At 40.1% G+C, this 22082-nt stretch overlaps 39 non-coding genes and 7 pseudogenes across 39 annotated transcripts; all 46 read left to right on the top strand.

Annotated features, from left to right (window-relative positions):
• Positions 1-199: 199 nt before the first annotated feature.
• On the top strand, positions 200-318 carry LOC146017053 (5S ribosomal RNA). Its single transcript, XR_014449928.1, has one exon. It is a non-coding gene; the product is annotated as a 5S ribosomal RNA (ribosomal RNA).
• Positions 319-663: 345 nt separating this feature from the next.
• LOC146015852 (5S ribosomal RNA) lies at positions 664-782 on the top strand. The gene has a single exon (XR_014448760.1). It is a non-coding gene; the product is annotated as a 5S ribosomal RNA (ribosomal RNA).
• A 345-nt stretch (positions 783-1127) lies between these two features.
• Positions 1128-1246, top strand: LOC146014195 (5S ribosomal RNA). The gene has a single exon (XR_014447147.1). It is a non-coding gene; the product is annotated as a 5S ribosomal RNA (ribosomal RNA).
• A 345-nt stretch (positions 1247-1591) lies between these two features.
• Positions 1592-1710, top strand: LOC146014196 (5S ribosomal RNA). Its single transcript, XR_014447148.1, has one exon. It is a non-coding gene; the product is annotated as a 5S ribosomal RNA (ribosomal RNA).
• A 346-nt stretch (positions 1711-2056) lies between these two features.
• Positions 2057-2175, top strand: LOC146010284 (5S ribosomal RNA). The gene has a single exon (XR_014444799.1). It is a non-coding gene; the product is annotated as a 5S ribosomal RNA (ribosomal RNA).
• Positions 2176-2520: 345 nt separating this feature from the next.
• On the top strand, positions 2521-2639 carry LOC146011441 (5S ribosomal RNA; annotated as a pseudogene).
• Positions 2640-2984: 345 nt separating this feature from the next.
• LOC146017367 (5S ribosomal RNA) lies at positions 2985-3103 on the top strand. Its single transcript, XR_014450242.1, has one exon. It is a non-coding gene; the product is annotated as a 5S ribosomal RNA (ribosomal RNA).
• Positions 3104-3448: 345 nt separating this feature from the next.
• On the top strand, positions 3449-3567 carry LOC146015649 (5S ribosomal RNA). The gene has a single exon (XR_014448564.1). It is a non-coding gene; the product is annotated as a 5S ribosomal RNA (ribosomal RNA).
• Positions 3568-3913: 346 nt separating this feature from the next.
• Positions 3914-4032, top strand: LOC146015163 (5S ribosomal RNA). Its single transcript, XR_014448092.1, has one exon. It is a non-coding gene; the product is annotated as a 5S ribosomal RNA (ribosomal RNA).
• Positions 4033-4376: 344 nt separating this feature from the next.
• On the top strand, positions 4377-4495 carry LOC146011067 (5S ribosomal RNA; annotated as a pseudogene).
• A 948-nt stretch (positions 4496-5443) lies between these two features.
• Positions 5444-5562, top strand: LOC146017265 (5S ribosomal RNA). Its single transcript, XR_014450139.1, has one exon. It is a non-coding gene; the product is annotated as a 5S ribosomal RNA (ribosomal RNA).
• Positions 5563-5907: 345 nt separating this feature from the next.
• On the top strand, positions 5908-6026 carry LOC146010285 (5S ribosomal RNA). The gene has a single exon (XR_014444800.1). It is a non-coding gene; the product is annotated as a 5S ribosomal RNA (ribosomal RNA).
• Positions 6027-6372: 346 nt separating this feature from the next.
• LOC146011866 (5S ribosomal RNA) lies at positions 6373-6491 on the top strand. Its single transcript, XR_014445049.1, has one exon. It is a non-coding gene; the product is annotated as a 5S ribosomal RNA (ribosomal RNA).
• Positions 6492-6836: 345 nt separating this feature from the next.
• On the top strand, positions 6837-6955 carry LOC146016597 (5S ribosomal RNA). Its single transcript, XR_014449483.1, has one exon. It is a non-coding gene; the product is annotated as a 5S ribosomal RNA (ribosomal RNA).
• A 345-nt stretch (positions 6956-7300) lies between these two features.
• On the top strand, positions 7301-7419 carry LOC146016783 (5S ribosomal RNA). The gene has a single exon (XR_014449661.1). It is a non-coding gene; the product is annotated as a 5S ribosomal RNA (ribosomal RNA).
• Positions 7420-7764: 345 nt separating this feature from the next.
• On the top strand, positions 7765-7883 carry LOC146011445 (5S ribosomal RNA; annotated as a pseudogene).
• A 345-nt stretch (positions 7884-8228) lies between these two features.
• On the top strand, positions 8229-8347 carry LOC146011867 (5S ribosomal RNA). Its single transcript, XR_014445050.1, has one exon. It is a non-coding gene; the product is annotated as a 5S ribosomal RNA (ribosomal RNA).
• A 345-nt stretch (positions 8348-8692) lies between these two features.
• Positions 8693-8811, top strand: LOC146016598 (5S ribosomal RNA). Its single transcript, XR_014449484.1, has one exon. It is a non-coding gene; the product is annotated as a 5S ribosomal RNA (ribosomal RNA).
• A 345-nt stretch (positions 8812-9156) lies between these two features.
• Positions 9157-9275, top strand: LOC146016784 (5S ribosomal RNA). Its single transcript, XR_014449662.1, has one exon. It is a non-coding gene; the product is annotated as a 5S ribosomal RNA (ribosomal RNA).
• Positions 9276-9620: 345 nt separating this feature from the next.
• On the top strand, positions 9621-9739 carry LOC146011446 (5S ribosomal RNA; annotated as a pseudogene).
• A 345-nt stretch (positions 9740-10084) lies between these two features.
• Positions 10085-10203, top strand: LOC146011868 (5S ribosomal RNA). Its single transcript, XR_014445051.1, has one exon. It is a non-coding gene; the product is annotated as a 5S ribosomal RNA (ribosomal RNA).
• Positions 10204-10548: 345 nt separating this feature from the next.
• On the top strand, positions 10549-10667 carry LOC146011869 (5S ribosomal RNA). The gene has a single exon (XR_014445052.1). It is a non-coding gene; the product is annotated as a 5S ribosomal RNA (ribosomal RNA).
• A 344-nt stretch (positions 10668-11011) lies between these two features.
• On the top strand, positions 11012-11130 carry LOC146015514 (5S ribosomal RNA). The gene has a single exon (XR_014448433.1). It is a non-coding gene; the product is annotated as a 5S ribosomal RNA (ribosomal RNA).
• Positions 11131-11475: 345 nt separating this feature from the next.
• On the top strand, positions 11476-11594 carry LOC146010387 (5S ribosomal RNA; annotated as a pseudogene).
• A 345-nt stretch (positions 11595-11939) lies between these two features.
• LOC146013955 (5S ribosomal RNA) lies at positions 11940-12058 on the top strand. Its single transcript, XR_014446916.1, has one exon. It is a non-coding gene; the product is annotated as a 5S ribosomal RNA (ribosomal RNA).
• Positions 12059-12403: 345 nt separating this feature from the next.
• Positions 12404-12522, top strand: LOC146011870 (5S ribosomal RNA). The gene has a single exon (XR_014445053.1). It is a non-coding gene; the product is annotated as a 5S ribosomal RNA (ribosomal RNA).
• A 344-nt stretch (positions 12523-12866) lies between these two features.
• Positions 12867-12985, top strand: LOC146011871 (5S ribosomal RNA). The gene has a single exon (XR_014445054.1). It is a non-coding gene; the product is annotated as a 5S ribosomal RNA (ribosomal RNA).
• Positions 12986-13330: 345 nt separating this feature from the next.
• LOC146016092 (5S ribosomal RNA) lies at positions 13331-13449 on the top strand. Its single transcript, XR_014448994.1, has one exon. It is a non-coding gene; the product is annotated as a 5S ribosomal RNA (ribosomal RNA).
• A 346-nt stretch (positions 13450-13795) lies between these two features.
• LOC146011872 (5S ribosomal RNA) lies at positions 13796-13914 on the top strand. Its single transcript, XR_014445055.1, has one exon. It is a non-coding gene; the product is annotated as a 5S ribosomal RNA (ribosomal RNA).
• Positions 13915-14259: 345 nt separating this feature from the next.
• Positions 14260-14378, top strand: LOC146011701 (5S ribosomal RNA; annotated as a pseudogene).
• Positions 14379-14723: 345 nt separating this feature from the next.
• LOC146011873 (5S ribosomal RNA) lies at positions 14724-14842 on the top strand. The gene has a single exon (XR_014445056.1). It is a non-coding gene; the product is annotated as a 5S ribosomal RNA (ribosomal RNA).
• A 345-nt stretch (positions 14843-15187) lies between these two features.
• Positions 15188-15306, top strand: LOC146015489 (5S ribosomal RNA). The gene has a single exon (XR_014448409.1). It is a non-coding gene; the product is annotated as a 5S ribosomal RNA (ribosomal RNA).
• Positions 15307-15651: 345 nt separating this feature from the next.
• Positions 15652-15770, top strand: LOC146016022 (5S ribosomal RNA). Its single transcript, XR_014448925.1, has one exon. It is a non-coding gene; the product is annotated as a 5S ribosomal RNA (ribosomal RNA).
• Positions 15771-16115: 345 nt separating this feature from the next.
• Positions 16116-16234, top strand: LOC146010794 (5S ribosomal RNA; annotated as a pseudogene).
• Positions 16235-16579: 345 nt separating this feature from the next.
• On the top strand, positions 16580-16698 carry LOC146016675 (5S ribosomal RNA). Its single transcript, XR_014449558.1, has one exon. It is a non-coding gene; the product is annotated as a 5S ribosomal RNA (ribosomal RNA).
• A 346-nt stretch (positions 16699-17044) lies between these two features.
• LOC146014761 (5S ribosomal RNA) lies at positions 17045-17163 on the top strand. The gene has a single exon (XR_014447705.1). It is a non-coding gene; the product is annotated as a 5S ribosomal RNA (ribosomal RNA).
• Positions 17164-17508: 345 nt separating this feature from the next.
• LOC146016844 (5S ribosomal RNA) lies at positions 17509-17627 on the top strand. The gene has a single exon (XR_014449727.1). It is a non-coding gene; the product is annotated as a 5S ribosomal RNA (ribosomal RNA).
• A 345-nt stretch (positions 17628-17972) lies between these two features.
• On the top strand, positions 17973-18091 carry LOC146011875 (5S ribosomal RNA). Its single transcript, XR_014445058.1, has one exon. It is a non-coding gene; the product is annotated as a 5S ribosomal RNA (ribosomal RNA).
• Positions 18092-18436: 345 nt separating this feature from the next.
• LOC146015853 (5S ribosomal RNA) lies at positions 18437-18555 on the top strand. The gene has a single exon (XR_014448761.1). It is a non-coding gene; the product is annotated as a 5S ribosomal RNA (ribosomal RNA).
• A 345-nt stretch (positions 18556-18900) lies between these two features.
• LOC146015203 (5S ribosomal RNA) lies at positions 18901-19019 on the top strand. The gene has a single exon (XR_014448131.1). It is a non-coding gene; the product is annotated as a 5S ribosomal RNA (ribosomal RNA).
• Positions 19020-19364: 345 nt separating this feature from the next.
• Positions 19365-19483, top strand: LOC146011876 (5S ribosomal RNA). Its single transcript, XR_014445059.1, has one exon. It is a non-coding gene; the product is annotated as a 5S ribosomal RNA (ribosomal RNA).
• A 345-nt stretch (positions 19484-19828) lies between these two features.
• On the top strand, positions 19829-19947 carry LOC146011877 (5S ribosomal RNA). Its single transcript, XR_014445060.1, has one exon. It is a non-coding gene; the product is annotated as a 5S ribosomal RNA (ribosomal RNA).
• A 345-nt stretch (positions 19948-20292) lies between these two features.
• Positions 20293-20411, top strand: LOC146014044 (5S ribosomal RNA). Its single transcript, XR_014447003.1, has one exon. It is a non-coding gene; the product is annotated as a 5S ribosomal RNA (ribosomal RNA).
• A 345-nt stretch (positions 20412-20756) lies between these two features.
• Positions 20757-20875, top strand: LOC146011878 (5S ribosomal RNA). The gene has a single exon (XR_014445061.1). It is a non-coding gene; the product is annotated as a 5S ribosomal RNA (ribosomal RNA).
• A 345-nt stretch (positions 20876-21220) lies between these two features.
• On the top strand, positions 21221-21339 carry LOC146011879 (5S ribosomal RNA). Its single transcript, XR_014445062.1, has one exon. It is a non-coding gene; the product is annotated as a 5S ribosomal RNA (ribosomal RNA).
• Positions 21340-21684: 345 nt separating this feature from the next.
• On the top strand, positions 21685-21803 carry LOC146017086 (5S ribosomal RNA). Its single transcript, XR_014449960.1, has one exon. It is a non-coding gene; the product is annotated as a 5S ribosomal RNA (ribosomal RNA).
• The last annotated feature ends 279 nt before the right edge of the window (positions 21804-22082 follow it).

Raw genomic sequence — 22082 nt, forward strand, 5'->3', positions numbered from 1 at the left:
TCCAACTGCTTTTGGCAGCTAAACAGTGTTGAGCCTGTTTAGTAGTTTAATTTAGGACCCCCTGCTAATATCATGTCCTGTAGGTCTTTTTACATTACCAACACATGATTTTTTTCAGTAAGCCAATACAGTTAGGAAACTTTTTTATTAGCTTACCTGGTGATAGAAGTAGAAGAGGGCAAAAAAGTGCCTGTATCTCACCTACAGCCATACTACATTGGATACGCCCAATCTCGCCTGATCTTGGAAGATAAGCAGTGTTGGGCCTGGTTAGTACTTGTGTGGGAGTCCACCTGGGAACACCAGGTGCTGTAGGTTTTTTCACATTACTGGCAAATTGTTTTTATTCTCTAGCTATTTAAATTGGAAACTTTTTCTTTTTATTGCCAGCACAGACATTTGGAAGAGGTCAAACAGACACAATAGCCATCACCTAAAGACTTACCACACTGTTTAGGCTCAATTCCAACTGCTTTTTGCAGCTAAACAGTGTTGAGCCTCTTTTGTAGTTTAATTTAAGACCCCCTGCTAATATCATGTCCTGTAGGTCTTTTTACATTACCAACACATGATTTTTTTCAGTAAGCCAATACAGTTAGGAAACTTTTGTATTAGCTTACCTGGTGATAGAAGTAGAAGAGGGCAAAAAAGTGCTTTTAACTCACCTACAGCCATACCACATTGGATAGGCCCAATCTTGTCTGATCTTGGAAGCTAAGCAGTGTTGGGCCTGGTTAGTACTTGGGTGGGAGACCACATGGGAACACCAGGTGCTGTAGGTTTTTTCACATTACTGGCAAATTGTTTTTATTCTCTAGCTATTTAAATTTGAAACTTTTTCTTTTTATTGCCAGTACAGACATTTGGAAGAGGTCAAACAGACACAATAGCCATCACCTAAAGACTTACCACACTGTTTAGGCCCAATTCCAACTGCTTTTGGCAGCTAAACAGTGTTGAGCCTCTTTAGTAGTTTAATTTAAGACCCCCTGCTAATATCATGTCCTGTAGGTCTTTTTACATTACCAACACATGATTTTTTTCAGTAAGCCAATACAGTTAGGAAACTTTTTTATTAGCTCACCTGGTGATAGAAGTAGAAGAGGGCAAAAAAGTGCCTGTATCTCACCTACAGCCATACCACATTGGATAGGCCCAATCTCGTCTGATCTTGGAATCTAAGCAGTGTTGGGCCTGGTTAGTACTTGTGTGGGAGACCACATGGGAACACCAGGTGCTGTAGGTTTTTTCACATTACAGGCAAATTGTTTTTATTCTCTAGCTATTTAAATTTGAAACTTTTTCTTTTTATTGCCAGTACAGACATTTGGAAGAGGTCAAACAGACACAATAGCCATCACCTAAAGACTTACCACACTGTTTAGGCCCAATTCCAACTGCTTTTGGCAGCTAAACAGTGTTGAGCCTCTTTAGTAGTTTAATTTAAGACCCCCTGCTAATATCATGTCCTGTAGGTCTTTTTACATTACCAACACATGATTTTTTTCAGTAAGCCAATACAGTTAGGAAACTTTTTTATTAGCTCACCTGGTGATAGAAGTAGAAGAGGGCAAAAAAGTGCCTGTATCTCACCTACAGCCATACCACATTGGATAGGCCCAATCTCGTCTGATCTTGGAATCTAAGCAGTGTTGGGCCTGGTTAGTACTTGTGTGGGAGACCACATGGGAACACCAGGTGCTGTAGGTTTTTTCACATTACAGGCAAATTGTTTTTATTCTCTAGCTATTTAAATTGGAAACTTTTTCTTTTTATTGCCAGTACAGACATTTGGAAGAGGTCAAACAGACACAATAGCCATCACCTAAAGACTTACCACACTGTTTAGGCCCAATTCCAACTGCTTTTGGCAGCTAAACAGTGTTGAGCCTGTTTAGTAGTTTAATTTAAGACCCCCTGCTAATATCATGTCCTGTAGGTCTTTTTACATTACCAACACATGATTTTTTTTAAGTAAGCCAATACAGTTAGGAAACTTTTTTATTAGCTTACCTGGTAATAGAAGTAGAAGAGGGCAAAAAAGTCCCTGTATCTCACCTACAGCCATACCACATTGGATAGGCCCAATCTCGTCTAATCTTGGAAGCTAAGCAGTGTTGGTCCTGGTTAGTACTTGGGTGGGAGACCACCTGGGAACACCAGGTGCTGTAGGTTTTTTCACATTACTGGCAAATTGTTTTTATTCTCTAGCTATTTAAATAGGAAACTTTTTCTTTTTATTGCCAGCACAGACATTTGGAAGAGGTCAAACAGACACAATAGCCATCACCTAAAGACTTACCACACAGTTTAGGCCCAATTCCAACTGCTTTTGGCAGCTAAACAGTGTTGAGCCTCTTTAGTAGTTTAATTTAAGACCCCCTGCTAATATCATGTCCTGTAGGTCTTTTTACATTACCAACACATGATTTTTTTCAGTAAGCCAATACAGTTAGGAAACTTTTTTATTAGCTTACCTGGTGATAGAAGTAGAAGAGGGCAAAAAAGTGCCTGTATTTCACCTACAGCCGTACCACATTGGATAAGCCAAATCTCGTCTGTTCTTGGAAGCTAAGCAGTGTTGGGCCTGGTTAGTACTTGGGTGAAAGACCACATGGGAACACCAGGTGCTGTAGGTTTTTTCACATTACTGGCAAATTGTTTTTATTCTCTAGCTATTTAAATTGGAAACTTTTTCTTTTTATTGCCAGCACAGACATTTGGAAGAGGTCAAACAGACACAATAGCCATCACCTAAACACTTACCACACTGTTTAGGCCCAATTCCAACTGCTTTTGGCAGCTAAACAGTGTTGAGCCTCTTTAGTAGTTTAATTTAAGACCCCCTGCTAATATCATGTCCTGTAGGTCTTTTTACATTACCAACACATGATTTTTTTCAGTAAGCCAATACAGTTAGGAAACTTTTTTATTAGCTTACCTGGTGATAGAAGTAGAAGAGGGCAAAAAAATGCCTGTATCTCACCTACAGCTATACCACATTGGATAGGCCCAATCTCGTCTGATCTTGGAAGCTAAGCAGTGTTTGGCCTGGTTAGTACTTGGGTGGGAGACCACATGGGAACACCAGGTGCTGTAGGTTTTTTCACATTACAGGCAAATTGTTTTTATTCTCTAGCTATTTAAATTGGAAACTTTTTCTTTTTATTGCCAGTACAGACATTTGGAAGAGGTCAAACAGACACAATAGCCATCACATAAAGACTTACCACACTGTTTAGGCCCAATTCCAACTGCTTTTGGCAGCTAAACAGTGTTGAGCCTCTTTAGTAGTTTAATTTAAAACCCCCTGCTAATATCATGTCCTGTAGGTCTTTTTACATTACCAACACATGATTTTTTTCAGTAAGCAAATACAGTTAGGAAACTTTTTTATTAGCTTACCTGGTGATAGAAGTAGAAGAGGGCAAAAAAGTGCCCATATTTCACCTACAGCCATACCACATTGGATAGGCCCAATCTCGTCTGTTCTTGGAAGCTAAGCAGTGTTGGGCCTGGTTAGTACTTGGGTGGGAGACCACATGGGAACACCAGGTGCTGTAGGTTTTTTCACATTACAGGCAAATTGTTTTTATTCTCTAGCTATTTAAATTGGAAACTTTTTCTTTTTATTGCCAGTACAGACATTTGGAAGAGGTCAAACAGACACAATAGCCATCACCTAAAGACTTACCACACTGTTTAGGCCCAATTCCAACTGCTTTTGGCAGCTAAACAGTGTTGAGCCTGTTTAGTAGTTTAATTTAAGACCCCCTGCTAATATCATGTCCTGTAGGTCTTTTTACATTACCAACACATGATTTTTTTTAAGTAAGCCAATACAGTTAGGAAACTTTTTTATTAGCTTACCTGGTGATAGAAGTAGAAGAGGGCAAAAAAGTGCCTGCATCTCACCTACAGCCATACCACATTGGATAGGCCCAATCTCGTCTGATCTTGGAAGCTAAGCAGTGTTGGGCCTGGTTAGTACTTGGGTGGGAGACCACATTGGAACACCAGGTGCTGTAGGTTTTTTCACATTACAGGCAAATTGTTTTTATTCTCTAGCTATTTAAATTGGAAACTTTTTATTTTATTGCCAGTACAGACATTTGGAAGAGGTCAAACAGACACAATAGCCATCACCTAAAGACTTACCACACTGTTTAGGCCCAATTCCAACTGCTTTTGGCAGCTAAACAGTGTTGAGCCTGTTTAGTAGTTTAATTTAGGACCCCCTGCTAATATCATGTCCTGTAGGTCTTTTTACATTACCAACACATGATTTTTTTCAGTAAGCCAATACAGTTAGGAAACTTTTTTATTAGCTTACCTGGTGATAGAAGTAGAAGAGGGCAAAAAAGTGCCTGTACCTCACCTACAGCCATACTACATTGGATAGGCCCAATCTCGCCTGATCTTGGAAGCTAAGCAGTGTTGGGCCTGGTTAGTACTTGGGTGGGAGAACACCTGGGAACACCAGGTGCTGTAGGTTTTTTCACATTACTGGCAAATTGTTTTTATTCTCTAGCTATTTAAATTGGAAACTTTTTCTGGTACTTATGTAGTATCTGGGCTGCCGATTTTTTGATTGTATGCCTTAAGTTAAGGCATACAATCAGATGCGATGCGATGCGATATCGCATCGCATCGCATACGACCATGCGATGCGATGCGATGCGATGACCCGATTTTTCCATAGGATTCAATGTTAAAATGGACTGAGTCCATTTTAACATGGAATTCAATGGGAAAAAGGGGTCCTTTTCATACCCCTACTATCCAAGTGGGCATGGAGTTGGATATAAACCTGTGGCGAGCGTAGCGAGCGAAGCGAGCCCCGCGAGGGGACGGTATTCTGTGTCCCCTCGCGGGGCTCGCTACGCTCGCCACGCTTCGGGCTCGGTGGCTCGCTACGCTCGCCACAGGTTTATATCCAACTCCATGCCCACTTGGATAGTAGGGGTATGAAAAGGACCCCTTTTCCCATTGAATTCTATGTTAAAATGGACTCAGTCCATTTTAACATTGAATCCTATGGAAAAATCGGGTCCATCGCATCGCATCGCATCGCATGCGATATGGTCGGGTGCGATGCGATGCGATGGACCCGATTTCAAAATCGGCAGCCCAGTTACTACATAAGTACCCTTTTTCTTTTTATTGCCAGTACAGACATTTGGAAGAGGTCAAACAGACACAATAGCCATCACCTAAAGACTTACCACACTGTTTAGGCCCAATTCCAACTGCTTTTGGCAGCTAAACAGTGTTGAGCCTGTTTAGTAGTTTAATTTAGGACCCCCTGCTAATATCATGTCCTGTAGGTCTTTTTACATTACCAACACATGATTTTTTTCAGTAAGCCAATACAGTTAGGAAACTTTTTTATTAGCTTACCTGGTGATAGAAGTAGAAGAGGGCAAAAAAGTGCCTGTATCTCACCTACAGCCATACTACATTGGATAGGCCCAATCACGCCTGATCTTGGAAGCTAAGCAGTGTTGGGCCTGGTTAGTACTTGGGTGGGAGACCACCTGGGAACACCAGGTGCTGTAGGTTTTTTCACATTACTGGCAAATTGTTTTTATTCTCTAGCTATTTAAATTGGAAACTTTTTCTTTTTATTGCCAGCACAGACATTTGGAAGAGGTCAAACAGACACAATAGCCATCACCTAAAGACTTACCACACTGTTTAGGCTCAATTCCAACTGCTTTTGGCAGCTAAACAGTGTTGAGCCTCTTTAGTAGTTTAATTTAAGACCCCCTGCTAATATCATGTCCTGTAGGTCTTTTTACATTACCAACACATGATTTTTTTCAGTAAGCCAATACAGTTAGGAAACTTTTTTATTAGCTTACCTGGTGATAGAAGTAGAAGAGGGCAAAAAAGTGCCTGTATCTCACCTACAGCCATACCACATTGGATAGGCCCAATCTCGTCTAATCTTGGAAGCTAAGCAGTGTTGGTCCTGGTTAGTACTTGGGTGGGAGACCACCTGGGAACACCAGGTGCTGTAGGTTTTTTCACATTACTGGCAAATTGTTTTTATTCTCTAGCTATTTAAATAGGAAACTTTTTCTTTTTATTGCCAGCACAGACATTTGGAAGAGGTCAAACAGACACAATAGCCATCACCTAAAGACTTACCAAACTGCTTAGGCCCAATTCCAACTGCTTTTGGCAGCTAAACAGTGTTGAGCCTCTTTAGTAGTTTAATTTAAGACCCCCTGCTAATATCATGTCCTGTAGGTCTTTTTACATTACCAACACATGATTTTTTTTCAGTAAGCCAATACAGTTAGGAAACTTTTGTATTAGCTTACCTGGTGATAGAAGTAGAATAGGGCAAAAAAGTGGCTTTAACTCACCTACAGCCATACCACATTGGATAGGCCCAATCTCGTCTGATCTTGGAAGCTAAGCAGTGTTGGGCCTGGTTAGTACTTGGGTGGGAGACCACATGGGAACACCAGGTGCTGTAGGTTTTTTCACATTACAGGCAAATTGTTTTTATTCTCTAGCTATTTAAATTGGAAACTTTTTATTTTTATTGCCAGTACAGACATTTGGAAGAGGTCAAACAGAAACAATAGCAATCACCTAAAGACTTACCACACTGTTTAGGCCCAATTCCAACTGCTTTTGGCAGCTAAACAGTGTTGGGCCTCTTTAGTAGTTTAATTTAAGACTCCCTGCTAATATCATGTCCTGTAGGTCTTTTTACATTACCAACACATGATTTTTTTCAGTAAGCCAATACAGTTAGGAAACTTTTTTATTAGCTTACCTGGTGATAGAAGTAGAAGAGGGCAAAAAAGTGCCTGCATCTCACCTACAGCGATACCACATTGGATAGGCCCAATCTCGTCTGATCTTGGAAGCTAAGCAGTGTTGGGCCTGGTTAGTACTTGGGTGGGAGACCACATTGGAACACCAGGTGCTGTAGGTTTTTTCACATTACAGGCAAATTGTTTTTATTCTCTAGCTATTTAAATTGGAAACTTTTTCTTTTTATTGCCAGTACAGACATTTGGAAGAGGTCAAACAGACACAATAGCCATCACCTAAAGACTTACCACACTGTTTAGGCCCAATTCCAACTGCTTTTGGCAGCTAAACAGTGTTGAGCCTGTTTAGTAGTTTAATTTAGGACCCCCTGCTAATATCATGTCCTGTAGGTCTTTTTACATTACCAACACATGATTTTTTTCAGTAAGCCAATACAGTTAGGAAACTTTTTTATTAGCTTACCTGGTGATAGAAGTAGAAGAGGGCAAAAAAGTGCCTGTATCTCACCTACAGCCATACTACATTGGATAGGCCCAATCTCGCCTGATCTTGGAAGCTAAGCAGTGTTGGGCCTGGTTAGTACTTGGGTGGGAGACCACCTGGGAACACCAGGTGCTGTAGGTTTTTTCACATTACTGGCAAATTATTTTTATTCTCTAGCTATTTAAATTGGAAACTTTTTCTTTTTATTGCCAGTACAGACATTTGGAAGAGGTCAAACAGACACAATAGCCATCACCTAAAGACTTACCACACTGTTTAGGCCCAATTCCAACTGCTTTTGGCAGCTAAACAGTGTTGAGCCTGTTTAGTAGTTTAATTTAGGACCCCCTGCTAATATCATGTCCTGTAGGTCTTTTTACATTACCAACACATGATTTTTTTCAGTAAGCCAATACAGTTAGGAAACTTTTTTATTAGCTTACCTGGTGATAGAAGTAGAAGAGGGCAAAAAAGTGCCTGTACCTCACCTACAGCCATACTACATTGGATAGGCCCAATCTCGCCTGATCTTGGAAGCTAAGCAGTGTTGGGCCTGGTTAGTACTTGGGTGGGAGAAAACCTGGGAACACCAGGTGCTGTAGGTTTTTTCACATTACTGGCAAATTGTTTTTATTCTCTAGCTATTTAAATTGGAAACTTTTTCTTTTTATTGCCAGCACAGACATTTGGAAGAGGTCAAACAGACACAATAGCCATCACCTAAAGACTTACCACACTGTTTAGGCTCAATTCCAACTGCTTTTGGCAGCTAAACAGTGTTGAGCCTCTTTAGTAGTTTAATTTAAGACCCCCTGCTAATATCATGTCCTGTAGGTCTTTTTACATTACCAACACATGATTTTTTTCAGTAAGCCAATACAGTTAGGAAACTTTTTTATTAGCTTACCTGGTGATAGAAGTAGAAGAGGGCAAAAAAGTGCCTGTATCTCACCTACAGCCATACCACATTGGATAGGCCCAATCTCGTCTGATCTTGGAAGCTAAGCAGTGTTGGGCCTGGTTAGTACTTGGGTGGGAGACCACATGGGAACACCAGGTGCTGTAGGTTTTTTCACATTACAGGCAAATTGTTTTTATTCTCTAGCTATTTAAATTGGAAACTTTTTCTTTTTATTGCCAGTACAGACATTTGGAAGAGGTCAAACAGACACAATAGCCATCACCTAAAGACTTACCACACTGTTTAGGCCCAATTCCAACTGCTTTTGGCAGCTAAACAGTGTTGAGCCTCTTTAGTAGTTTAATTTAAGACCCCCTGCTAATATCATGTCCTGTAGGTCTTTTTACATTACCAACACATGATTTTTTTCAGTAAGCCAATACAGTTAGGAAACTTTTTTATTAGCTTACCTGGTGATAGAAGTAGAAGAGGGCAAAAAAGTGCCTGCATCTCACCTACAGCGATACCACATTGGATAGGCCCAATCTCGTCTGATCTTGGAAGCTAAGCAGTGTTGGGCCTGGTTAGTACTTGGGTGGGAGACCACATTGGAACACCAGGTGCTGTAGGTTTTTTCACATTACAGGCAAATTGTTTTTATTCTCTAGCTATTTAAATTGGAAACTTTTTCTTTTTATTGCCAGTACAGACATTTGGAAGAGGTCAAACAGACACAATAGCCATCACCTAAAGACTTACCACACTGTTTAGGCCCAATTCCAACTGCTTTTGGCAGCTAAACAGTGTTGAGCCTGTTTAGTAGTTTAATTTAGGACCCCCTGCTAATATCATGTCCTGTAGGTCTTTTTACATTACCAACACATGATTTTTTTCAGTAAGCCAATACAGTTAGGAAACTTTTTTATTAGCTTACCTGGTGATAGAAGTAGAAGAGGGCAAAAAAGTGCCTGTATCTCACCTACAGCCATACTACATTGGATAGGCCCAATCTCGCCTGATCTTGGAAGCTAAGCAGTGTTGGGCCTGGTTAGTACTTGGGTGGGAGACCACCTGGGAACACCAGGTGCTGTAGGTTTTTTCACATTACTGGCAAATTATTTTTATTCTCTAGCTATTTAAATTGGAAACTTTTTCTTTTTATTGCCAGTACAGACATTTGGAAGAGGTCAAACAGACACAATAGCCATCACCTAAAGACTTACCACACTGTTTAGGCCCAATTCCAACTGCTTTTGGCAGCTAAACAGTGTTGAGCCTGTTTAGTAGTTTAATTTAGGACCCCCTGCTAATATCATGTCCTGTAGGTCTTTTTACATTACCAACACATGATTTTTTTCAGTAAGCCAATACAGTTAGGAAACTTTTTTATTAGCTTACCTGGTGATAGAAGTAGAAGAGGGCAAAAAAGTGCCTGTACCTCACCTACAGCCATACTACATTGGATAGGCCCAATCTCGCCTGATCTTGGAAGCTAAGCAGTGTTGGGCCTGGTTAGTACTTGGGTGGGAGAAAACCTGGGAACACCAGGTGCTGTAGGTTTTTTCACATTACTGGCAAATTGTTTTTATTCTCTAGCTATTTAAATTGGAAACTTTTTCTTTTTATTGCCAGCACAGACATTTGGAAGAGGTCAAACAGACACAATATCCATCACCTAAAGACTTACCACACTGTTTAGGCTCAATTCCAACTGCTTTTGGCAGCTAAACAGTGTTGAGCCTCTTTAGTAGTTTAATTTAAGACCCCCTGCTAATATCATGTCCTGTAGGTCTTTTTACATTACCAACACATGATTTTTTTCAGTAAGCCAATACAGTTAGGAAACTTTTTTATTAGCTTACCTGGTGATAGAAGTAGAAGAGGGCAAAAAAGTGCCTGTATCTCACCTACAGCCATACCACATTGGATAGGCCCAATCTCGTCTGATCTTGGAAGCTAAGCAGTGTTGGGCCTGGTTAGTACTTGGGTGGGAGACCACATGGGAACACCAGGTGCTGTAGGTTTTTTCACATTACAGGCAAATTGTTTTTATTCTCTAGCTATTTAAATTGGAAACTTTTTCTTTTTATTGCCAGTACAGACATTTGGAAGAGGTCAAACAGACACAATAGCCATCACCTAAAGACTTACCACACTGTTTAGGCCCAATTCCAACTGCTTTTGGCAGCTAAACAGTGTTGAGCCTCTTTAGTAGTTTAATTTAAGACCCCCTGCTAATATCATGTCCTGTAGGTCTTTTTACATTACCAACACATGATTTTTTTCAGTAAGCCAATACAGTTAGGAAACTTTTTTATTAGCTTACCTGGTGATAGAAGTAGAAGAGGGCAAAAAAGTGCCTGTATCTCACCTACAGCCATACCACATTGGATAGGCCCAATCTCGTCTGATCTTGGAAGCTAAGCAGTGTTGGGCCTGGTTAGTACTTGGGTGGGAGACCACATGGGAACACCAGGTGCTGTAGGTTTTTTCACATTACAGGCAAATTGTTTTTATTCTCTAGCTATTTAAATTGGAAACTTTTTCTTTTTATTGCCAGTACAGACATTTGGAAGAGGTCAAACAGACACAATAGCCATCACCTAAAGACTTACCACACTGTTTAGGCCCAATTCCAACTGCTTTTGGCAGCTAAACAGTGTGATCCTCTTTAGTAGTTTAATTTAAGACCCCCTGCTAATATCATGTCCTGTAGGTCGTTTTACATTACCAACACATGATTTTTTTCAGTAAGCCAATACAGTTAGGAAACTTTTTTATTAGCTTACCTGGTGATAGAAGTAGAAGAGGGCAAAAAAGTGCCTGTATCTCACCTAGAGCCATACCACATTGGATAGGCCCAATCTCGTCTGATCTTGGAAGCTAAGCAGTGTTGGGCCTGGTTAGTACTTGGGTGGGAGACCACATGGGAACACCAGGTGCTGTAGGTTTTTTCACATTACAGGCAAATTGTTTTTATTCTCTAGCTATTTAAATTGGAAACTTTTTCTTTTTATTGCCAGTACAGACATTTGGAAGAGGTCAAACAGACACAATAGCCATCACCTAAAGACTTACCACACTGTTTAGGCCCAACTCCAACTGCTTTTGGCAGCTAAACAGTGTTGAGCCTCTTTAGTAGTTTAATTTAAGACCCCCTGCTAATATCATGTCCTGTAGGTCTTTTTACATTACCAACACATGATTTTTTTCAGTAAGCCAATACAGTTAGGAAACTTTTTTATTAGCTTACCTGGTGATAGAAGTAGAAGAGGGCAAAAAAGTGCCTGTATCTCACCTACAGCCATACCACATTGGATAGGCACAATCTCGTCTGATCTTAGAAGCTAAGCAGTGTTGGGCCTGGTTAGTACTTGGGTGGGAGACCACATGGGAACACCAGGTGCTGTAGGTTTTTTCAAATTACAGGCAAATTGTTTTTATTCTCTAGCTATTTAAATTGGAAACTTTTTCTTTTTATTGCCAGTACAGACATTTGGAAGAGGTCAAACAGACACAATAGCCATCACCTAAAGACTTACAACACTGTTTAGGCCCAATTCCAACTGCTTTTGGCAGCTAAACAGTGTTGATCCTCTTTAGTAGTTTAATTTAAGACCCCCTGCTAATATCATGTCCTGTAGGTCGTTTTACATTACCAACACATGATTTTTTTCAGTAAGCCAATACAGTTAGGAAACTTTTTTATTAGCTTACCTGGTGATAGAAGTAGAAGAGGGCAAAAAAGTGCCTTAATTTCACCTAGAGCCATACCACATTGGATATGCCCAATCTCGTCTGATCTTGGAAGCTAAGCAGTGTTGGGCCTGGTTAGTACTTGGGTGGGAGACCACATGGGAACACCAGGTGCTGTAGGTTTTTTCACATTACAGGCAAATTGTTTTTATTCTCTAGCTATTTAAATTGGAAACTTTTTCTTTTTATTGCCAGTACAGACATTTGGAAGAGGTCAAACAGACACAATAGCCATCACCTAAAGACTTACCACACTGTTTAGGCCCAACTCCAACTGCTTTTGGCAGCTAAACAGTGTTGAGCCTCTTTAGTAGTTTAATTTAAGACCCCCTGCTAATATCATGTCCTGTAGGTCTTTTTACATTACCAACACATGATTTTTTTCAGTAAGCCAATACAGTTAGGAAACTTTTTTATTAGCTTACCTGGTGATAGAAGTAGAAGAGGGCAAAAAAGTGCCTGTATCTCACCTACAGCCATACCACATTGGATAGGCCCAATCTCGTCTGATCTTGGAAGCTAAGCAGTGTTGGGCCTGGTTAGTACTTGGGTGGGAGACCACATGGGAACACCAGGTGCTGTAGGTTTTTTCACATTACAGGCAAATTGTTTTTATTCTCTAGCTATTTAAATTGGAAACTTTTTCTTTTTATTGCCAGTACAGACATTTGGAAGAGGTCAAACAGACACAATAGCCATCACCTAAAGACTTACCACACTGTTTAGGCCCAATTCCAACTGCTTTTGGCAGCTAAACAGTGTTGATCCTCTTTAGTAGTTTAATTTAAGACCCCCTGCTAATATCATGTACTGTAGGTCTTTTTACATTACCAACACATGATTTTTTCAGTAAGCCAATACAGTTAGGAAACTTTTTTATTAGCTTACCTGGTGATAGAAGTAGAAGAGGGCAAAAAAGTGCCTGTATCTCACCTACAGCCATACCACATTGGATAGGCCCAATCTCGTCTGATCTTGGAAGCTAAGCAGTGTTGGGCCTGGTTAGTACTTGGGTGGGAGACCACATGGGAACACCAGGTGCTGTAGGTTTTTTCACATTACTGGCAAATTGTTTTTATTCTCTAGCTATTTAAATTGGAAACTTTTTCTTTTTATTGCCAGTACAGACATTTGGAAGAGGTCAAACAGACACAATAGCCATCACCTAAAGACTTACCACACTGTTTAGGCCCAATTCCAACTGCTTTTGGCAGCTAAACAGTGTTGATCCTCTTAAATAGTTTAATTTAAGACCCCCTGCTAATATCATGTACTGTAGGTCTTTTTACATTACCAACACATGATTTTTTTCAGTAAGCCAATACAGTTAGGAAACTTTTTTATTAGCTTACCTGATGATAGAAGTAGAAGAGGGCAAAAAAGTGCCTGTATCTCACCTACAGCCATACCACATTGGATAGGCCCAATCTCGTCTGATCTTGGAAGCTAAGCAGTGTTAGGCCTGGTTAGTACTTGGGTGGGAGACCACATGGGAACACCAGGTGCTGTAGGTTTTTTCACATTACAGGCAAATTGTTTTTTATTCTCTAGCTATTTAAATTGGAAACTTTTTCTTTTTATTGCCAGCACAGACATTTGGAAGAGGACAAACAGACACAATAGCCATCACCTAAAGACTTACCACACTGTTTAGGCCCAATTCCAACTGCTTTTGGCAGCTAAACAGTGTTGAGCCTCTTTAGTAGTTTAATTTAAGACCCCCTGCTAATATCATGTCCTGTAGGTCTTTTTACATTACCAACACATGATTTTTTTCAGTAAGCCAATACAGTTAGGAAACTTTTTTATTAGCTTACCTGGTGATAGAAGTAGAAGAGGGCAAAAAAGTGCCTGTATCTCACCTACAGCCATACCACATTGGATAGGCCCAATCTCGTCTGATCTTGGAAGCTAAGCAGTGTTGGGCCTGGTTAGTACTTGGGTGGGAGACCACATGGGAACACCAGGTGCTGTAGGTTTTTTCACATTACAGGCAAATTGTTTTTATTCTCTAGCTATTTAAATTGGAAACTTTTTCTTTTTATTGCCAGTACAGACATTTGGAAGAGGTCAAACAGACACAATAGCCATCACCTAAAGACTTACCACACTGTTTAGGCCCAATTCCAACTGCTTTTGGCAGCTAAACAGTGTTGATCCTCTTTAGTAGTTTAATTTAAGACCCCCTGCTAATATCATGTCCTGTAGATCGTTTTACATTACCAACACATGATTTTTTTCAGTAAGCCAATACAGTTAGGAAACTTTTTTATTAGCTTACCTGGTGATAGAAGTAGAAGAGGGCAAAAAAGTGCCTGTATCTCACTTAGAGCCATACCACATTGGATAGGCCCAATCTCGTCTAATCTTGGAAGCTAAGCAGTGTTGAACCTGGTTAGTACTTGGGTGGGAGACCACATGGGACCACCAAGTGCTGTAGGTTTTTTCACATTACTGGCAAATTGTTTTTATTCTCTAGCTATTTATATTGGAAACTTTTTTATTTTATTGCCAGCACAGACATTTGGAAGAGGTCAAACAGACACAATAGCCATCACCTAAAGACTTACCACAATGTTTAGGCTCAATTCCAACTGCTTTTGGCAGCTAAACAGTGTTGAGCCTCTTTTGTAGTTTAATTTAAGACCCCCTGCTAATATCATGTCCTGTAGGTCTTTTTACATTACCAACACATGATTTTTTTCAGTAAGCCAATACAGTTAGGAAACTTTTGTATTAGCTTACCTGGTAATAGAAGTAGAAGAGGGCAAAAAAGTGGCTTTAACTCACCTACAGCCATACCACATTGGATAGGCCCAATCTCGTCTGATCTTGGAAGCTAAGCAGTGTTGGGCCTGGTTAGTACTTGGGTGGGAGACCACATGGGAACACCAGGTGCTGTAGGTTTTTTCACATTACTGGCAAATTGTTTTTATTCTCTAGCTATTTAAATTGGAAACTTTTTCTTTTTATTGACTGCACAGACATTTGGAAGAGGTCAAACAGACACAATAGCCATCACCTAAAGACTTACCACACTGTTTAGGCCCAATTTCAACTGCTTTTGGCAGCTAAACAGTGTTGAGCCTCTTTAGTAGTTTAATTTAAGACCCCCTGCTAATATCATGTCCTGTAGGTCTTTTTACATTACCAACACATGATTTTTTTCAGTAAGCCAAAACAGTTAGGAAACTTTTTTATTAGCTTACCTGGTAAAAGAAGTAGAAGAGGGCAAAAAAGTGCCTGTATCTCACATACAGCCATACCACATTGGATAGGCCCAATCTCGTCTGATCTTGGAAGCTAAGCAGTGTTGGGCCTGGTTAGTACTTGGGTGGGAGACCACATGGGAACACCAGGTGCTGTAGGTTTTTTCACATTACAGGCAAATTGTTTTTATTCTCTAGCTATTTAAATTGGAAACTTTTTCTTTTTATTGCCAGTACAGACATTTGGAAGAGGTCAAACAGACACAATAGCCATCACATAAAGACTTACCACACTGTTTAGGCCCAATTCCAACTGCTTTTGGCAGCTAAACAGTGTTGAGCCCCTTTAGTAGTTTAATTTAAGACCCCCTGCTAATATCATGTCCTGTAGGTCTTTTTACATTACCAACACATGATTTTTTTCAGTAAGCCAATACAGTTAGGAAACTTTTTTATTAGCTTACCAGGTGATAGAAGTAGAAGAGGGCAAAAAAGTGCCTGTATTTCACCTACAGCCATACCACATTGGATAGGCCCAATCTCGTCTGTTCTTGGAAGCTAAGCAGTGTTGGGCCTGGTTAGTACTTGGGTGGGCGACCACATGGGAACACCAGGTGCTGTAGGTTTTTTCACATTACAGGCAAATTGTTTTTATTCTCTAGCTATTTAAATTTGAAACTTTTTCTTTTTATTGCCAGCACAGACATTTGGAAGAGGTCAAACAGACACAATAGCCATCACCTAAAGACTTACCTCCCTGTTTAGGCCCAATTCCAACTGCTTTTGGCAGCTAAACAGTGTTGAGCCTCTTTAGTAGTTTAATTTAAGACCCCCTGCTAATATCATGTCCTGTAGGTCTTTTTACATTACCAACACATGATTTTTTTCAGTAAGCCAATACAGTTAGGAAACTTTTTTATTAGCTTACCTGGTGATAGAAGTAGAAGAGGGCAAAAAAGTGCCTGTATCTCAACTACAGCCATACCACATTGGATAGGCCCAATCTCGTCTGAACTTGGAAGCTAAGCAGTTTCGGGCCTGGTTAGTACTTGGGTGGGAGACCACATGGGAACACCAGGTACTGTAGGTTTTTTCACATTACAGGCAAATTGTTTTTATTCTCTAGCTATTTAAATTGGAAGCTTTTTATTTTTATTGCCAGTACAGACATTTGGAAGAGGTCAAACAGACACAATAGCCATCACCTAAAGACTTACCACACTGTTTAGGCCCAATTCCAACTGCTTTTGGCAGCTAAACAGTGTTGGGCCTCTTTAGTAGTTTAATATAAGACTCCCTGCTAATATCATGTCCTGTAGGTCTTTTTACATTACCAACACATGATTTTTTTCAGTAAGCCAATACAGTTAGGAAACTTTTTTATTAGCTTACCTGGTGATAGAAGTAGAAGAGGGCAAAAAAGTGCCTGTATCTCACCTACAGCCATACCACATTGGATAGGCCCAATCTCGTCTGATCTTGGAAGCCAAGCAGTGTTGGGCCTGGTTAGTACTTGGGTGGGAGACCACATGGGAACACCAGGTGCTGTAGATTTTTTCACATTACAGGCAAATTGTTTTTATTCTCTAGCTATTTAAATTGGAATCTTTTTCTTTTTATTGCCAGTACAGACATTTGGAAGAGGTCAAACAGACACAATAGCCATCACCTAAAGACTTACCACACTGTTTAGGCCCAATTCCAACTGCTTTTGGCAGCTAAACAGTGTTGAGCCTGTTTAGTAGTTTAATTTAAGACCCCCTGCTAATATCATGTCCTGTAGGTCTTTTTACATTACCAACACATTATTTTTTTTAAGTAAGCCAATACAGTTAGGAAACTTTTTTATTAGCTTACCTGGTGATAGAAGTAGAAGAGGGCAAAAAAGTGCCTGTATCTCACCTACAGCCATACCACATTGGATATGCCCAATCTCGTCTGATCTTGGAAGCTAAGCAGTGTTGGGCCTGGTTAGTACTTGGGTGGGAGACCACCTGGGAACACCAGGTGCTGTAGGTTTTTTCACATTACTGGCAAATTGTTTTTATTCTCTAGCTATTTAAATTGGAAACTTTTTCTTTTTATTGCCAGCACAGACATTTGGAAGAGGTCAAACAGACACAATAGCCATCACCTAAAGACTTACCACACTGTTTAGGCGCAATTCCAACTGCTTTTGGCAGCTAAACAGTGTTGAGCCTCTTTTGTAGTTTAATTTAAGACCCCCTGCTAATATCATGTCCTGTAGGTCTTTTTACATTACCAAAACATGATTTTTTTCAGTAAGCCAATACAGTTAGGAAACATTTGTATTAGCTTACCTGGTGATAGAAGTAGAAGAGGGCAAAAAAGTTCTTTTAACTCACCTACAGCCATACCACATTGCATAGGCCCAATCTCGTCTGATCTTGGAAGCTAAGCAGTGTTGGGCCTGGTTAGTCCTTGGGTGGGAGACCACATGGGAACACCAGGTGCTGTAGGTTTTTTCACATTACTGGCAAATTGTTTTTATTCTCTAGCTATTTAAATTGGAAACTTTTTCTTTTTATTGCCATTACAGACATTTGGAAGAGGTCAAACAGACACAATAGCCATCACCTAAAGACTTACCACACTGTTTAGGCCCAATTCCAACTGCTTTTGGCAGCTAAACAGTGTTGAGCCTCTTTAGTAGTTTAATTTAAGACCCCCTGCTAATATCATGTCCTGTAGGTCTTTTTACATTACCAACACATGATTTTTTTCAGTAAGCCAATACAGTTAGGAAACTTTTTTATTAGCTTACCTGGTGATAGAAGTAGAAGAGGGCAAAAAAGTGCCTGTATCTCACCTACAGCCATACCACATTGGATAGGCCCAATCTCGTCTGATCTTGGAAGCTAAGCAGTGTTGGGCCTGGTTAGTACTTGGGTGGGAGACCACATGGGAACACCAGGTGCTGTAGGTTTTTTCACATTACAGGTAAATTGTTTTTATTCTCTAGCTATTTAAATTGGAAACTTTTTCTTTTTATTGCCAGTACAGACATTTGGAAGAGGTCAAACAGACACAATAGCCATCACCTAAAGACTTACCACACTGTTTAGGCCCAATTCCAACTGCTTTTGGCAGCTAAACAGTGTTAAGCCTCTTTAGTAGTTTAATTTAAGACCCCCTGCTAATATCATGTCCTGTAGGTCTTTTTTCATTACCAACACATGATTTTGTTCAGTAAGCCAATACAGTTAGGAAACTTTTGTATTAGCTTACCTGGTGATAGAAGTAGAAGAGGGCAAAAAAGTGCCTTTAGCTCACCTACAGCCATACCACATTGGATAGGCCCAATCTTGTCTGATCTTGGAAGCTAAGCAGTGTTGGGCCTGGTTAGTACTTGGGTGGGAGACCACATGGGAACACCAGGTGCTGTAGGTTTTTTCACATTACTGGCAAATTGTTTTTATTCTCTAGCTATTTAAATTGGAAACTTTTTCTTTTTATTGCCAGCACAGACATTTGGAAGAGGTCAAACAGACACAATAGCCATCACCTAAAGACTTACCTCACTGTTTAGGCCCAATTCCAACTGCTTTTGGCAGCTAAACAGTGTTGAGCCTCTTTATTAGTTTAATTTAAGACCCCCTGCTAATATCATGTCCTGTAGGTCTTTTAACATTACCAACACATGATTTTTTTCAGTAAGCCAATACAGTTAGGAAACTTTTTTATTAGCTTACCTGGTGATAGAAGTAGAAGAGGGCAAAAAAGTGCCTGTATCTCAACTACAGCCATACCACATTGGATAGGCCCAATCTCGTCTGATCTTGGAAGCTAAGCAGTGTTGGGCCTGGTTAGTACTTGGGTGGGAGACCACATGGGAACACCAGGTGCTGTAGGTTTTTTCACATTACAGGCAAATTGTTTTTATTCTCTAGCTATTTAAATTGGAAACTTTTTCTTTTTATTGCCAGTACAGACATTTGGAAGAGGTCAAACAGACACAATAGAAATCACCTAAAGACTTACCACACTGTTTAGGCCCAATTCCAACTGCTTTTGGCAGCTAAACAGTGTTGAGCCTCTTTAGTAGTTTAATTTAAGACCCCCTGCTAATATCATGTCCTGTAGGTCTTTTTACATTACCAACACATGATTTTGTTCAGTAAGCCAATACAGTAAGGAAACTTTTGTATTAGCTTACCTGGTGATAGAAGTAGAAGAGGGCAAAAAAGTGCCTTTAACTCACCTACAGCCATACCACATTGGATAGGCCCAATCTCGTCTGATCTTGGAAGCTAAGCAGTGTTGGGCCTGGTTAGTACTTGGGTGGGAGACCACATGGGAACACCAGGTGCTGTAGGTTTTTTCACATTACTGGCAAATTGTTTTTATTCTCTAGCTATTTAAATTGGAAACTTTTTCTTTTTATTGCCAGCACAGACATTTGGAAGAGGTCAAACAGACACAATAGCCATCACCTAAAGACTTACCACACTGTTTAGGCTCAATTCCAACTGCTTTTGGCAGCTAAACAGTGTTGAGCCTCTTTTGTAGTTTAATTTAAGACCCCCTGCTAATATCATGTCCTGTAGGTCTTTTTACATTACCAACACATGATTTTTTTCCGTAAGCCAATACAGTTAGGAAACTTTTGTATTAGCTTACCTGGTGATAGAAGTAGAAGAGGGCAAAAAAGTGCCTGTATCTCACCTACAGCCATACCACATTGGATAGGCCCAATCTCGTCTGATCTTGGAAGCTAAGCAGTGTTGGGCCTGGTTAGTACTTGGGTGGGAGACCACATGGGAACACCAGGTGCTGTAGGTTTTTTCACATTACTGGCAAATTGTTTTTATTCTCTAGCTATTTAAATTGGGAACTTTTTCTTTTTATTGCCAGTACAGACATTTGGAAGAGGTCAAACAGACACAATAGCCATCACCTAAAGACTTACCACACTGTTTAGGCCCAATTCCAACTGCTTTTGGCAGCTAAACAGTGTTGAGCCTCTTTAGTAGTTTAATTTAAGACCCCCTGCTAATATCATGTCCTGTAGGTCTTTTTACATTACCAACACATGATTTTTTTCAGTAAGCCAATACAGTTAGGAAACTTTTTTATTAGCTTACCTGGTGATAGAAGTAGAAGAGGGCAAAAAAGTGCCTGTATCTCACCTACAGCCATACCACATTGGATAGGCCCAATCTCGTCTGATCTTGGAAGCTAAGCAGTGTTGGGCCTGGTTAGTACTTGGGTGGGAGACCACATGAGAACACCAGGTGCTGTAGGTTTTTTCACATTACAGGCAAATTGTTTTTATTCTCTAGCTATTGAAATTGGAAACTTTTTCTTTTTATTGCCAGTACAGACATTTGGAAGAGGTCAAACAGACACAATAGCCATCACCTAAAGACTTACCACACTGTTTAGGCCCAATTCCAACTGCTTTTGGCAGCTAAACAGTGTTGAGCCTGTTTAGTAGTTTAATTTAAGACCCCCTGCTAATATCATGTCCTGTAGGTCTTTTTACATTACCAACACATGATTTTTTTCAGTAAGCCAATACAGTTAGGAAACTTTTGTATTAGCTTACCTGGTGATAGAAGTAGAAGAGAGCAAAAAAGTGCTTTTAACTCACCTACAGCCATACCACATTGGATAGGCCCAATCTCGTCTGATCTTGGAAGCTAAGCAGTGTTGGGCCTGGTTAGTACTTGGGTGGGAGACCACATGGGAACACCAGGTGCTGTAGGTTTTTTCACATTACTGGAAAATTGTTTTTATTCTCTAGCTATTTAAATTGGAAACTTTTTCTTTTTATTGCCAGTACAGACATTTGGAAGAGGTCAAACAGACACAATAGCCATCACCTAAAGACTTACCACACTGTTTAGGCCCAATTCCAACTGCTTTTGGCAGCTAAACAGTGTTGAGCCTCTTTAGTAGTTTAATTTAAGACCCCCTGCTAATATCATGTCCTGTAGGTCTTTTTACATTACCAACACATGATTTTTTTCAGTAAGCCAATACAGTTAGGAAACTTTTGTATTAGCTTACCTGGTGATAGAAGTAGAAGAGGGCAAAAAAGTGAATTTAACTCACCTACAGCCATACCACATTGGATAGGCCCAATCTCGTCTGATCTTGGAAGCTAAGCAGTGTTGGGCCTGGTTAGTACTTGGGTGGGAGACCACATGGGAACACCAGGTGCTGTAGGTTTTTTCACATTACTGGTAAATTGTTTTTATTCTCTAGCTATTTATATTGGAAACTTTTTCATTTTATTGCCAGCACAGACATTTGGAAGAGGTCAAACAGACACAATAGCCATCACCTAAAGACTTACCACAATGTTTAGGCTCAATTCCAACTGCTTTTGGCAGCTAATCAGTGTTGAGCCTCTTTTGTAGTTTAATTTAAGACCCCCTGCTAATATCATGTCCTGTAGGTCTTTTTACATTACCAACACATGATTTTTTTCAGTAAGCCAATACAGTTAGGAAACTTTTGTATTAGCTTACCTGGTGATAGAAGTAGAAGAGGGCAAAAAAGTGCCTGTATCTCACCTACAGCCATACCACATTGGATAGGCCCAATCTCGTCTGATCTTGGAAGCTAAGCAGTGTTGGGCCTGGTTAGTACTTGGGTGGGAGACAACATGGGAACACCAGGTGCTGTAGGTTTTTCACATTACAGGCAAATTGTTTTTATTCTCTAGCTATTTAAATTGGAAACTTTTTCTTTTTATTGCCAGTACAGACATTTGGAAGAGGTCAAACAGACACAATAGCCATCACATAAAGACTTACCACACTGTTTAGGCCCAATTCCAACTGCTTTTGACAGCTAAACAGTGTTGAGCCTCTTTAGTAGTTTAATTTAAGACCCCCTGCTAATATCATGTCCTGTAGGTCTTTTTACATTACCAACACATGATTTTTTTCAGTAAGCCAATACAGTTA

The sequence above is a fragment of the Crinia signifera genome, chromosome 6 (genome assembly GCF_055691185.1).
Source record: "Crinia signifera chromosome 6, ASM5569118v1, whole genome shotgun sequence".
NCBI lineage: Eukaryota > Metazoa > Chordata > Amphibia > Anura > Myobatrachidae > Crinia > Crinia signifera.